The sequence below is a fragment of the Anoplopoma fimbria genome, chromosome 11 (assembly GCF_027596085.1).
Source record: "Anoplopoma fimbria isolate UVic2021 breed Golden Eagle Sablefish chromosome 11, Afim_UVic_2022, whole genome shotgun sequence".
In the NCBI taxonomy this organism is placed as follows: Eukaryota; Metazoa; Chordata; class Actinopteri; order Perciformes; family Anoplopomatidae; genus Anoplopoma; species Anoplopoma fimbria.
This window is the reverse complement of record NC_072459.1, coordinates 10242101-10255497: the sequence shown is the minus strand read 5'-3', so window position 1 is coordinate 10255497 and position 13397 is coordinate 10242101.

Genomic DNA, 13397 nt, shown 5'->3' with positions numbered 1-13397 from the left:
AAAATCCATTTGCATATTAAACAATTGAATAACAGTATTTTATAAAATTCGACTTTTCGTTTAATACAGGCATTTTAAGGGCTTTTGCCCATGTGTGGTCGTGCAAACCCACAATTCAATCAATATACTATGATAATAACCCCAATTTAAATGTATATTCCCCGAGACACTCCCGACGTTATAAACCCATGTATAATACTTACCAGTGAGCCAAAGTTGTAGTCTAATACTCCATTCTATAAGACAGTATTTCGCCTACAAATCCTAACTTTTGCGCGTACCTGTCTCATCGAGGAAAACTTCTTCTGTATTTTTCTCCAAAATGATTCAGTAACATTTAACATAAAAAGTGACGAATAATCAGATGCCATCACGTGTACACTGTACACTTTCCAAATACTCAACTACTCATATTGATGAACATACCTTAATAGTCCTTTCGACCTCTCCCATCCAGACCTGTGGCGGCTGGCTCATGAATCATCCCCGTCTACACCTTCCCTCTCTCCTCTCAAGCACCTGCACCTTCCCTCAGGACTCTCCTACCGTAATGTCTGGACGCAGCGCAATGAGGATCACGTTTCCAGGAGCATCAGGTGGGCAAGAAGCCACCTCTGTCAGATATACTTTGGCTCTTGGGAATAATAAATGATAACCTACTTTATTACTGGCTTGTATATTCAGTATAATAAATTAATGCCCCCCCATGTGGATATACTGTACATTTTTTTATTTGTATTCTTATTTTTTATTTTATTCTATTTTTATTTTTATTTTATTGTATAATATGTGTATTTATTATCTGTTTCTGTGTAGTTGAGCTGCTGCAACACTTGAATTTCCCCCATGGGGATCAATAAAGGAATATAATAATAAAAATCTTAAGATATTCTGAAACTAAATGAATGAATAATCAAATTATTACAACCATGGACAGATGAGACAACAGGCCCCTGGACACAGATCATCCACCCCTCCTTAATGGTAGTAACATAGTCAGACTTGCAGTTTCTCGGAATGTCTTTGTATTGTTTTTGCATTATTTTGTTGTTGCTTTGTGTCGCTTTGAATCTCTTTGCTGTCGCCAGGCATCTCTTTGTGGTTGTTTTGCATCTCTTTGTGGTTGTTTGACTTTCCACCACTAAATGCTTGCTGTCACTTTATATGGAGGTTCTGATACTAAAAAGATAACTTCCTTCCCCCTCTGGCCCGGCCCATATAGACGTTTATAATCAGTGACTTTATAAAAAAGTGGTGCTGTTACTTCTTATCCAAATAGGCAAAATAGAACAGTAAGTCAGAGTGAAAAAGATAGAGGATTTTCAAATGAAAGGCTTAATTAGGCCACAGTGTAAGGCTTAACATCTAGAGTGGGGCTAGTTTGTCTTCTTGAGCACAAGCCAAGTTACTTATTCAAAGCATATCCAAATACAATTATTCAATGACTCCACTGTCCTCAGAACAGCATGGCATCTAATAAGAATTTCTCTTGTTTTAAAAATCTATTGTGGAAGAAAAAACAAGGTCATTAATGAAAGCTCAGGCATCAAAGGATATAACTAATGTAACGGGCCAGGTAAACATCAGCAGTCACTTCCTGAGCACAGTGTGTTTGGTGAGCAAAGAAAAAAAACGCTTCATGTTTTATTTAGCAGACAGACTACCAAACCTGAGCGGACAGTTAAAAGCACTGAATGAAATTAAAGAAGGGGAAACAAATCTTAAGCAGCTGCCAAATGACTGTAGCTATTGAGTATGGAAGCAATTTTGAGATAAACTGCAATTGAAAAAGGGGCTGTAGTGTTTTTGCAGTGTAATTGTAGTGCAATTTTTTTTGATGGTTTTCTATTTGTAAATGTGAAGTACATGATGTGTTGATTCTATTCCGATCTCAGATTGCATTTGCTCTCATTTGGGTTAAATGGCAGCTCTAGCACAGCTGTTGTGTGGCAGTAGAGATTGTTTTGTAGAAGCCTCTGTTTTGTATTTATCCTCCCCCAAAATATATCTGCAGAAGACAGGAATCACATTTAGTTACAATGTTACCATCAAATCCAGTTCTGAAGCACTAACAATGCAAACAATGCAAACAATGTAAACAATACAAACAATGGCAACAATGTTTTGCGGGGCGTTGCTACAATTCAGCTGTAACCACCATATGAGCACAATGCAGAGCAGCGGAAGGGAGCTAACCAGTTGGGCTCGCTCACATGCATTAAAAGGCCTCCACGACTGGCCCGGCCATGGAAATCAACAATGAGCACCCCTTTAATGCACAGCAGCTGAGTTCTGTTTGATTTGGGTCATTTTCTTTTCAGCTTGCTGTAATTTTGTATATGACAGACAGATGCCTCTTTCCTCCCAACTAACCCCATAACTCCAATTATTAGTAAGATTATTACTGTGATTTTAGAGCAGTGGGTCAATCTAATGGGTCACAAGATAAATGGTTTGTGAAATGAGTAACAAACAGAATATGGAAAATATTGTTCTAACATTCATTTCTCAGACTCTGCTCCAATTTGTGTCTTTATTTTTGAAAATGAATGGATAATCTGACCTTGTTAGGCCAATAACTATATTAAAACAAACCAGTCTTAAATAGTATCCTGCGCTTGTGATTTAAAGTGTGAGGTTGGTTCTGGTTTCACTATAAAACAATAAAAAACTAATTAGATCCGTCCTAGCACACAGCTGCTGTTATTTTAGCACTCGGTGTGATAACAGGATAGAGTTAGTCTCTCATTAAATGCTGCAAATCAACACCCATGAATCACAGTCTGCAGGGAGCCATCACCTTGTCTGACCCAACCCATCTGACCTGCTGGAGAGGTGAGGGGATGGAGTGCTGTGGTAGGAGGGCAGACCTCCCTTGTCAACAACCTTAGCAAGCTCTCTTTGGATTTATTTGTTTTTGTATACAAGCACATGCAATGATATTTACCCCTTCTGAGTGCTCCAGTGAAAACATTGCCTACCACCTTGTGGCAGCTCAGGGGTGGCTAATACAGAATATTTCGAAATATAATATTAATAATTGTTTGTGTTTTGACATCACAACATCAGCTATATATTGTACCTTTGGGAGAAAAAAATAACCCCACTACTGTAAAAAAAATAAAAATAAGAAAAAGCCCAAATTAGGGTCTTGTTTTTCAGTCCTGGTTCTTAGACTTCAGTGCACTTTGAATGTTGATCATGTGAAACAAAAATAAGAATCCCAGATATATAACCAACGGGCAGCAGGGGGCGCCAAACAACAGCATTTGAATACACAATATACCTAAAAACAGTGCAGATTAGTTAGAGGTCAAAGAAGTTTTTTGTTCTCTCTTATTCCAGGTGAGCTGATCTAGAATCAGTAAATCATGATGAGTTAAAATGGTATGCTTGATCCGTTGCTCCTGGTCATCTTCCGTCCTCTGATAGAAGAGGGTTTTTCATGCTCTGAATCTGGATGTTTCTAAACCAAAAGGAGAGAACAGAGGTGCATGCTTCCATGAACCTCTTTTTTTTCATAAATCAAAGGAACAAAGACTGATGAAGACTAATTTAATTATACTATAAACTCTTATTAACTCCACTTTCATGAGAAGATCAGTTCATGTACACAATAAATAATGAAGACAGAATTACATACTCCAAAGTCTAGTGAAACCTTCAATAGGGATTCGTGGCAGGTGAGTAACCCCCCCCCCCAAAAAAAAAAAAAAACCCACTTTGGATGCAGCAAACTCACATCCTCACTGGATGACAGGGCCTCAGTCCCAGACGGTCGGAAGGTTTTTTTGAGGTAAAGGAGCAATCCTTATTCACACAGCGTCATGCTGAAACCCAGCCTGTCAACAAGAACAGAAAAGATACCAAAGACAAACTGAAAATGTACTTTTGAAGGAACTAACAAGAAATCTAGAAAAACGTGACAAAATACCTTTACACATGATAAATAAATGGCCTAACGCTCAGTTTAACGCTGTCAGAGGCAATGAGAAATGCCACATAATTATCATGTTAAGTGCCTTTAAACTAGTCAAGTTACAAATAGAGCAATTACCCAACATACTTGCTTTTAATACCCTTCAGTGAACGTTGCTGCGAAATTCTTTTGATGTTGGCAGGTATATTTTCTGTTGAAATGAGTAATTGAAGTGGATTAGCCATCTCATTTCATGCTCATTTTAAGAAGCTGGAGCTCTGAGGTCACACTCCTGAAAAAGAGGCAGCCTGACGGGCTAATGCACTGAGAGGATTTTAAGCTAAATCAATTAGTTTGACTTTTTGTAGAACATCCTCAAAACCACTTGTGTGATAAAGTGGGACACGGAGAGAAAGGAAGCTGCAGAGTGAGAGGAGGGTGAGAGGAGAAGTAGTGGATGAATATTATTCAGCCAAGTAACAGAAAGAGTCTACAGCCGTACGAAAGATTCTGTGAAGCTGAACTTAAGTTAACATGTTAAGAAGGCGTAATGTTTAGCATGTTCAGCATTTCAGTTTAGCATGTTAGCAACATTTGCTTATTATTACTAAACACAGCTGAGGCTGATGGGAATGACATTCGTTTTGCAGATTTGGTCATAGTCTAAAGTATTGGCCAAATTCAAAAGTGAATAATTTCATTGTGAGGGACGCATGAATGTGAATGTGTCACTAAATTTTATGGCAAATGTGAACTTCACCGTGACGCTAGAGTGAGCAGCTCGCCAAAAGCATTACGATTCAGACAGAATTAGCTATCAGCTCCAACCTCTGAGAACCACTATGTCTATACAAAATGTGTCGACAATCCATCCATTGACATAAATTCGGTCTGGACCTAAATGGTGGACTGATAGACCGACATTGCCATCCGTAGAGTCTGCTATCATGGCTGAAAAAAGCATTTAGAAAAAGCAGCATTCCTCTTTTACAATTGTCATTCAACACCAGAGGCTGAAGTGGTAGAAAATGTGGTAGTCTCTGGATATATCTACATTGACTCTGCTCTTCAACAGTTTACACAGATACACACTCACAAACTGAAGCATCGCACTAAAGAGACACAAGAGATAATTGTGAAAAGATGGTAGCTGAAGAGGGGCTTTGATTTGCAGTAAAAATGTCAGTAGTGGCTATTATTTTTCCAAAAGAGGAAGTGATTGAGCGTCAGCAGGATGTATTGAAACAGGATCGCTGATAAACTGATAAAGGTTAATTAAACCCTTAAAAAAAAAGAGCTTTGGTGTTCTGCTCTCTTACCTGACCCACGAAATGTAATACATATAAAAGAGCATAAGGGCTTTCTACACCGCAAAAATGAGACAGGAGAAAAGAGAAGACAGAAAAGGAAGTGTTCCTCGGTGACCTTCAGTCAACCTTAAACACAGGGAAAGGAAATTACCATCAGCCACCAGCCAAACACTTGACCGTGGGTGGCGGGCAGCCAGCCAGAAATCATGACACTTTGTTGGAAAATACTGAAAGCATACTCAGTGCTCAACCAGTACACTAAAGCTGCATTAAATTGACACAAAGCTAAAATAACCTGATAAAATGACATCACTGTAACAATCACAAAAAACAACAGGCTGAGTAGCGCTCGAAATGAGTGAACTGAACTTCACAAAACTGGTGCAATGCCCCTTTAAGATTATTCCAAAATCATTAAGTATCTTTTCAACTGTTGTTATTTCATGAAAGTCATGCACAGCAAAATAAGTTACATGACATTTCTAGAATATTTGTTTAAAAATGTCCAATCAAAACCAAGTAGAGCCTACTGAATATACAATAAATACAGTATATTTGGCTACAGTTCTCACTGTGCCCCCGTATGAAGTGATTCTTCTATATCAATTATATTATCAATTTGTCTTTATTAATCCCCAGCTTTAGCTTTTTACTCAATCTCTTACGAATCAGTGGCACATTTGTGTTTGCTAAAACTAGCTTTTGATGTATGACAAAAACTGGTCAAATGATGTCAGTACAGCTGTTACATTTATAGATCCTAGCCTCTGATTTGGCCAGTGAATGAAGCTTCCTTGCTTCCTGCCTCGCTCTAAGAGAAAAAAGGAGAAATCTATTGAGAAAGTGACACACGAGCCAATAATTCTTTAGAGGACGAAATTACAGAAAGTACTGCTGCTTCAAGGACAGATAAAAAAACAAGGGGGGGGTGTAAAGCTCCTTCTGGTGTACCATAGACTGTTTTGTCCGACCGAAAGGAGTCGGACAAAACAGTAGTTTAGTAACAGAGAATATGATGACTATTTTGTGAGAAAGCAACAAGGATCTCTTCATTTGTAAATTCCTTAGTTTCTATCGTTAGCCTCTTTCTGGCAGTCAGAGGGATCTTTTGTCAGAATACTTTGCTCTCTTAATCAACCTGAATCAATATTTTGCAAAAACCCAAGAGAAGGCTGAACAGCAGCACAGATTATATCATAGCAGAATCTGACATGCAGCTTTTACTCTCAGCCCGCTCTTGTTAAGGTCAGAGGCTTAGAAGCAATCAATACTTGGCAGTTACCTTTCAATCCATCGCTCGGGAGCCCAATCAGCCCGAGCAGCTGTCCTGATGCACCTGATGGCTCCAAGCAAAGGACAGGAGAGGAGAGAGGGTGAAACGCTTGCTACATTTACTCTGCATTTATCTGCGGCTGAAAAACCAGATAGGGAATAATTAAAGAGGGAAAACAATGCATGTGTACATGTTTTATAATTGCAGAGTAAAGACAAGGACAGGACAAAAAGATTACAGTCACCTCTTTTTTTAATCACAATGACTGCAACGTCCTCCAGTCGCCCCTGACAGAGGCCGTCAGTCTGGCTCAGCTCTGATCTCCTTCCATTTCACAGTGGCATCTCTACTGTTATCTAACGCACACATACAAACAATAAAACACAGCAAAGCTCTTGGGAGTAGGAGTTAAGATGCTGAGTCACTTTTCACTCTGAGATATATTCAAACCAGGACCACATTAAACATTCATATCCACTGGTACAACAATATTTCCTTTGTGTATTCAGCGGTTATTGTTTGTGACACAGAGGTCTATTCATGATAGCTGCTGCTGTCCCAGCATGCACCGGTCCACAGTCGGCCACAGTGTGTGGAGTGCTGCTGAGGGCTGAAGGGGAGGGAATAATTACAGAGAAGGTGATACAAGAGTAAAAAATAGAAATGGAGAGTGAGGAGGTGATTGTTCTGTGTTTTTTTTTTTTTACTGCTACTCAGTTTTTATGCTAAGCTAAGCAAATCAACACCTGGCTGCAGCTTTGCATTTAAAGGGATAGTTTGGATGATATCATGTGGGGTTGTATAACATACTTATCCAAAGTCAGTGCATTATCTACGGTGGAGTTTTGAGAAGCAGACAGGAGTACCAGCACGGGATCAAAGCGGCGGCAGCATATTTTAGATAGCTAAAAGAAAGGCTGATCTGAAAATAAAATCAACATAAAGTTTAATTGTATGCCATGTTTGAATATTTTCTGATGGGGGAAGCTTATGGGAATAATTTTATTCCATAATTTCAGCAAAGTCAAACTAGTTACTATGTGTGTAGCTTAATTTCTAAGCTCCCAGTTGGACGAGATATTTTTAGCCCACTTCTAACCAGAATTGTTGCTATGGGTGTTTGCAGATGCACCTTGTAAGACCAAAGACCAAAGACAGCATTTTCACTTTGTTTTGCTTTATGCAGGTGCTGGACGGAGCCAATAACAGACCAATAATAAGAAAAACAAAAAAACACATTTCATTAAAAAAACGTCAGTCAACATCACATAAATGTGACAGTAATTTACAATAAAATATATGGACTTACCCATTCAAAATAAATTGTTCCTGGCCAAATTGACAGTCACCAGAGAAGGCAAACGGCGTCTCTGTGGTCAGCAGTTGCGATGGCAACAGCATTGGTCCAAGTTTACTTCCTGTCACTGCAACAGGAAATACAAAGGTGCCCATGTGCCCATTAAGATTATGTTGTCAAGCATGCGCAATAAATACTTTGAAGAATCGATGTGAGCACTCATTTCTCAATTCATTTGACAAAACTTCACAAAAAGCATTTTTCCACATGGACCGCCATTATAAAAGAGACCGTGGCATCTATAAAATTGTTGACCGCACAGCTACGACCGCAAGTAGGGCCGTTTAATACCGTTAATGTTTAGTTAGTTAGCACATATTTGAAAAATTCTTGCCCAAAGCCTGGCTTTATTTGCGTGACATCATCCCAAAGAAAAGTTTAGCCAAGGTAAACACTTCTTATAGTACATCCACGGTTTCTTAAGAATACATTTGTCCTTCGCTGCCAAGACACACTGCAGGAAGCAGGATAATATGTGGAAGTTCTGAGTTATTTCCAGCTCTCTTAGCCTTCAGGGCTTTTCAAGAAGATGGCTGAGAAGGATGACAGCAGGCCAGATAGAGGCCTCTCTTTAGGGCCTAAAAGAGGTTATACTCTTTCCCCAGGGACTCCCCCGTCTCACCCCTGCCTTACACTGTTGGAGTCAGGGGGACAAACAGAAAACAGTTGGGCTACAGACAAACCTACTATCCATGTTATTTCTGTCTAGACAGTAAATACAGAAAACAATGAACACCAAACATGGACCTTATTTTATTTGAACTGAACTATTATGTAATGTTTGCAAAGCTCCACATTTTGAAATGCAGCACAACAGAGACTTTCAGACAGTCTTTTCTCTTCTTCTCTCGAAAGCATTGTTTGTAATGGATAAAGAAACAAGCTTCTCTGTTCAACGGGATACAGAAGCCTACATTATCATATGAGTGTGTGTTTTGCACATGCACACACATTTAATCCTCTCTCTCGTCTCGCCCGTCCTCGCGCAGGCACAGACTGTTCTCACATGTACCCACACATTCCCCAGTGACTCATCTAAAAAAACACAAGACGCATATCAAAATAGACATTAATACCCTCATGAAAATAAACGGTTGGGCCCAGCAGAAAAATAAACAGTGGTCAGCTAGCTTGGTCCGTGGGCCGTGAGACTGCAGAGCCTGCAGCCTCTCCTCCATCTCCTGCTGTTACGACAACATACCGATCACATCCACATTCCTCAGGGAGCTCAGGCTGAAGTGACTGAGCGGCTCTTCGGGATACCACAAGGTTATCTGGTGAATAATGGGTGCTTTCAACCGAGGCAAAACAATTGAAGGGATACATGTCAGCAATAACTTCCAGGGCATGATGACTGACAGAGTTGATTTGTCTTATTGGACTCATGTTAAACTGCTTCATAGGAAGTAGTAAGAGGAGGATTAAGTGGGCTATCCACTAAACAGAATATTTGGAGAGCCAACTCTCTGACGGATACATGTTTGATTCTTGTCTTGTGAAACAGGTGTATATTTTGCTCAATGAGTCAGCAGCGTCACTCTATGACATCATTTTGTAGCATAATTTTATAGATCATCAACAAGGTGGAGTTAAAACTCATAATAATCAAATGAACCATTCTCATCATCATCATACTCATCATCATTAGTGATCAAAAACCGACAATCAATACACCTTCTGAAGCATTTTTCTGAACTGCCTTGTACATTTATTTGAGCAGATAACATTTCAGGACTGATAGATTTGACAAAACAAAGTGAAGAAAAAAATCTAATTAACCCCTGGTCCTTTTTCTATCTACTATCCACGACTGTGACATGCATAAAACATGGAGTAAGTGGACCTTGATTTAAGACCTACTTTTGCACAATTGATTGTTTCCGTGCTCACGCTGATACTTAAATTGAGCCTGAGAGTAATGGCCGTGTTGCAAATGTGTCCATTGGCTTTCAATCAATGAATGAAAAATACACAGGACAGCATTTATGGTGGTGTTAAAAAAGGTACCTGATATCTGTCAGTGGGTAGAAAGCTGCTGGTCCCTTGTTGCTGCCATGACGTACTGCAAGGCAGCAGAGAATATTATGTTACTTTACAAAGTTAAAGCTAGGAGTATTGATTGTATATACAATTGTAAAATCTGACTCATGTCCAACATCATATTCTGTTAAAGCTACCATCACTAAAAGTCTGATATAACATCATGAGGTGTTGTTTGTGATTCATTTTCATTCCCTGGCACAGACACAAACCCAGAAAACTACATAACATCTTGACAGTTTCAGCATGCTAGACGGAGGAAGAAAAAAAACTCTGATTTGTCACGCTGAAAAGCCTGTTGACCAACTGGTAGCTAACAATCAGTGAAGTATGTTGACAGGCTGACTTAATGTCCTTTAACATTACACTTAATCTTCTTCATCTTGGTAATATAAATAACTGATAATTGATTTACTGAAAGTCAGCTGTTTACCCTCCACAGAATACTTTACTGGACATTTCCTCTCCAGACGCTTCACTCATAGAGATAATAATCATTTCCAAACCCTATAAAATGAATTAGACAAGGTGTAAATATAGACACTGACTCTCTCCGTTGGTTGAGATGTCTCTGTCTGTCCTGTTCCAGCTCAGATAAATAGCCAGGATGTGATGTGACTGCAGCAAACACACCAGTCACAGGTGCACTCAAAGAGCTGTGGCAGCTGCGTTCATGCATACACATTGTGTGTGTGTGTGTGTGTGTGTGTGTGTGTGTGTGTGTGTGTGTGTGTGTGTGTGTGTGTGTGTGCGTGCGTGCGTGTGTGTGTGTGTGTGTGTGTGTGTGTGTGTGTGTGTGTGTGTGTGTGTGTTTGTGTTTATTCCTGTAGACTTCTGGTATAGTCAGAAATACACTGTGACAGAGCAGGAAGTCCAGCTGTTTTACTGTTACTGCCATCGACATGACAGGAACATGGGCGAGAAAAGTGAGGCAGCAACACTGGGGCTGCAGCTTTGACACTGGAGCTGCAGAGCAAGACTGGGAATGTGAAATTAAAAAATCAGGAATAGATTTTTTGTCAACTGGGTGGTGGTTGAAGAAGCTGTAAATCATCAATTATTTTCGCCAGCCTGTCGCTAACTTAGTATGTTTTCAGTTTGGTGCGGGACAAGCTTCTTAAAAAAGAGGAACCTGAGTCTTGAGACTGAATTAATACAGTAAAGTTGCAACAAGCAAAACTGAATCAATGAGCTGAAAGACACTAAAACACTGCACAGAGTTGGGGATAATTGTCTGTGGGTTCATCACTACAAATGACCCCTTTCACATTACATTTTGTTATTCGATCCAATGTAAATAAATAAATTTGTGCAACTTTAAATGATGAAAACAAGGTGATAAAACGCTGTCATCAATGAGGATAAATGTGGATTAAAACTATAAATTAACTAATGATTTCATCTCTCAAATGGCATTAACATGAAATAAATAAGCGTCTTTTTGTTTAAATGATCCCTTTCACATGAAACATTGTTATTTGATCAATTGTAACTATTTGTAACTATTTTTAATTTCTATCATAATTCCATTTCAGAAAATAAGACCTTGACTAAAAATATTAATATGAGTATAAGAAGATAACTACAAACATTTTACAGAAGAAATAATAAAAAAAACTTACTCATACTTAAGTGTAATCAAAATAAAAAGTTTAAATTCAATTATAATTCAAAATAACTCAAAGTATGAAACCCTGATGTCTACATACACACATTCAAAAATCAAGTTTTCCAAAACACTGATAGCATTGCTCACACTTTGATGGAAGAGGCTGCATTTATTTCTATCTCCTCAAACGTCACTTTCTTTTCTTTTTTTTCTCGCCTGCAGCAGATCTGCTGTGTGATGGATGCTGACTAGCAGCAGACAGTCATCCGTCTGAGAGGAAACATCACTGCATCCTCTGCTGAGCCTCTATTTTCCACCTACTGACTGATCAATACTGTAGGAAGCTAAAGTTAGCACCAGCAAAGAATCTCACAGGCCTCAGACCAGCGAGTCTCACATCACTGTCTTTGAATGCAGTGTACATTGCACTTTTACTGCTTGCATAGACATTTTTCACAACAGACCAAAGCTGCTTTCAATTAACTGGGTAATTAAAATGAATGCATTTTAAATAACATATATGATAATATTATACATTAAAATGAATAGATCTTAAGGGTAGGAGTGTAAGCTGTGACCTGGTACAGCAAACAAAATCTCAATGATTCAAAATACGTTTTTCTCAACGTTAAAAAACAAAACAATTATTTGTTTTGAACAATAAAGAATATCTTTTGTTTAAATAACAGCATCTAGGTGGAGAGCTCAGAATCAATTAAGTATTTTATAGTTTGATAATAAACATTCATTACTGCATGTTATTGAAAGCACTTATCCCTTTTTTAAAGTCCCCCATCCACTAAAAGTGTATTTTCCTTTTTGTTACATCACTGTGCTGATTGAACTTCACTGTGCAGAATGGTGTTTGTGCACTAGAAAGCTGTTTTCACATCTAGATAGATAGATAGATGGATTGTTTGATTGGTGATTGATTGACTGATTGACTGGTTGATTTATTACATCAGCAGGTCCTCAGGTAGAGCACAGAAAGCTGGAGCAGCCTCTCACAAGAACAGATGGCGACCATATTTCCATCTAAGTGCGCTTGGCAGCGTGCTGACACAGTAATCTATTTTAGCGGGCGGGAGGCCACACTGTAAACCATGAACACAACCTTCATGGAAGGAGCTCTGTGTGCACACATTTGCTATATAATATATAGGAATATGTGCTGATGCAACATATCCGCTGAGTTTTTCTCACTGCTTCTTCCACCCACTCAACTTATGTCATGTTAAGGCTCCTACCAGTGTGTGCAGCAACAAACAGGAGTGAAATCCGGTAGATTTTATTAGATTAGTTCCGTATTGTCTGTCTTCAACATGATCTGAAACAGCAATCTGCCTAATAACACTAATAATGGTGCTGAGATCTAGCTGAAAATGCCAAATGATGCACAAAACCAGTGTTTGTCTCTGAGTCAGTCCTCCAGCGCAGTTTGTCTGCTTCCTCTTGAATCCCTTTTATTGTCTCTGTGAATGGGAAAAACAAAACGATACAAACTAGAGCAGAGTCCTTTGCTACACATAACGGATCAGCAGATGGCAGACTCTTGTTAAATGGCCGACATTTCCACTTAATTAGAAAGGGATCATTGCTTGATGATGTCTCATTAAACATATTGGGCTCCCAGCAGTAAAGTGTAACATTTGCACAGGAAACATCAGCTGATAGAACTGGTGTTTCATCATTATGCACTGCAGTTTGACAGACCTCGTAAAACTGATACGTTTATTAGTTAAACCCAATTGTGGTCTGGATAGAGAAGCAGTTATTTGTCCAGTTTATTTCAATCCAACATACTGTTTTATATGTGAATTGCTGCAACACTCATTTAAATATTGCCAAAGGTTTTATAGCTTATCACCTACTTCATTTTTAATGGCAAA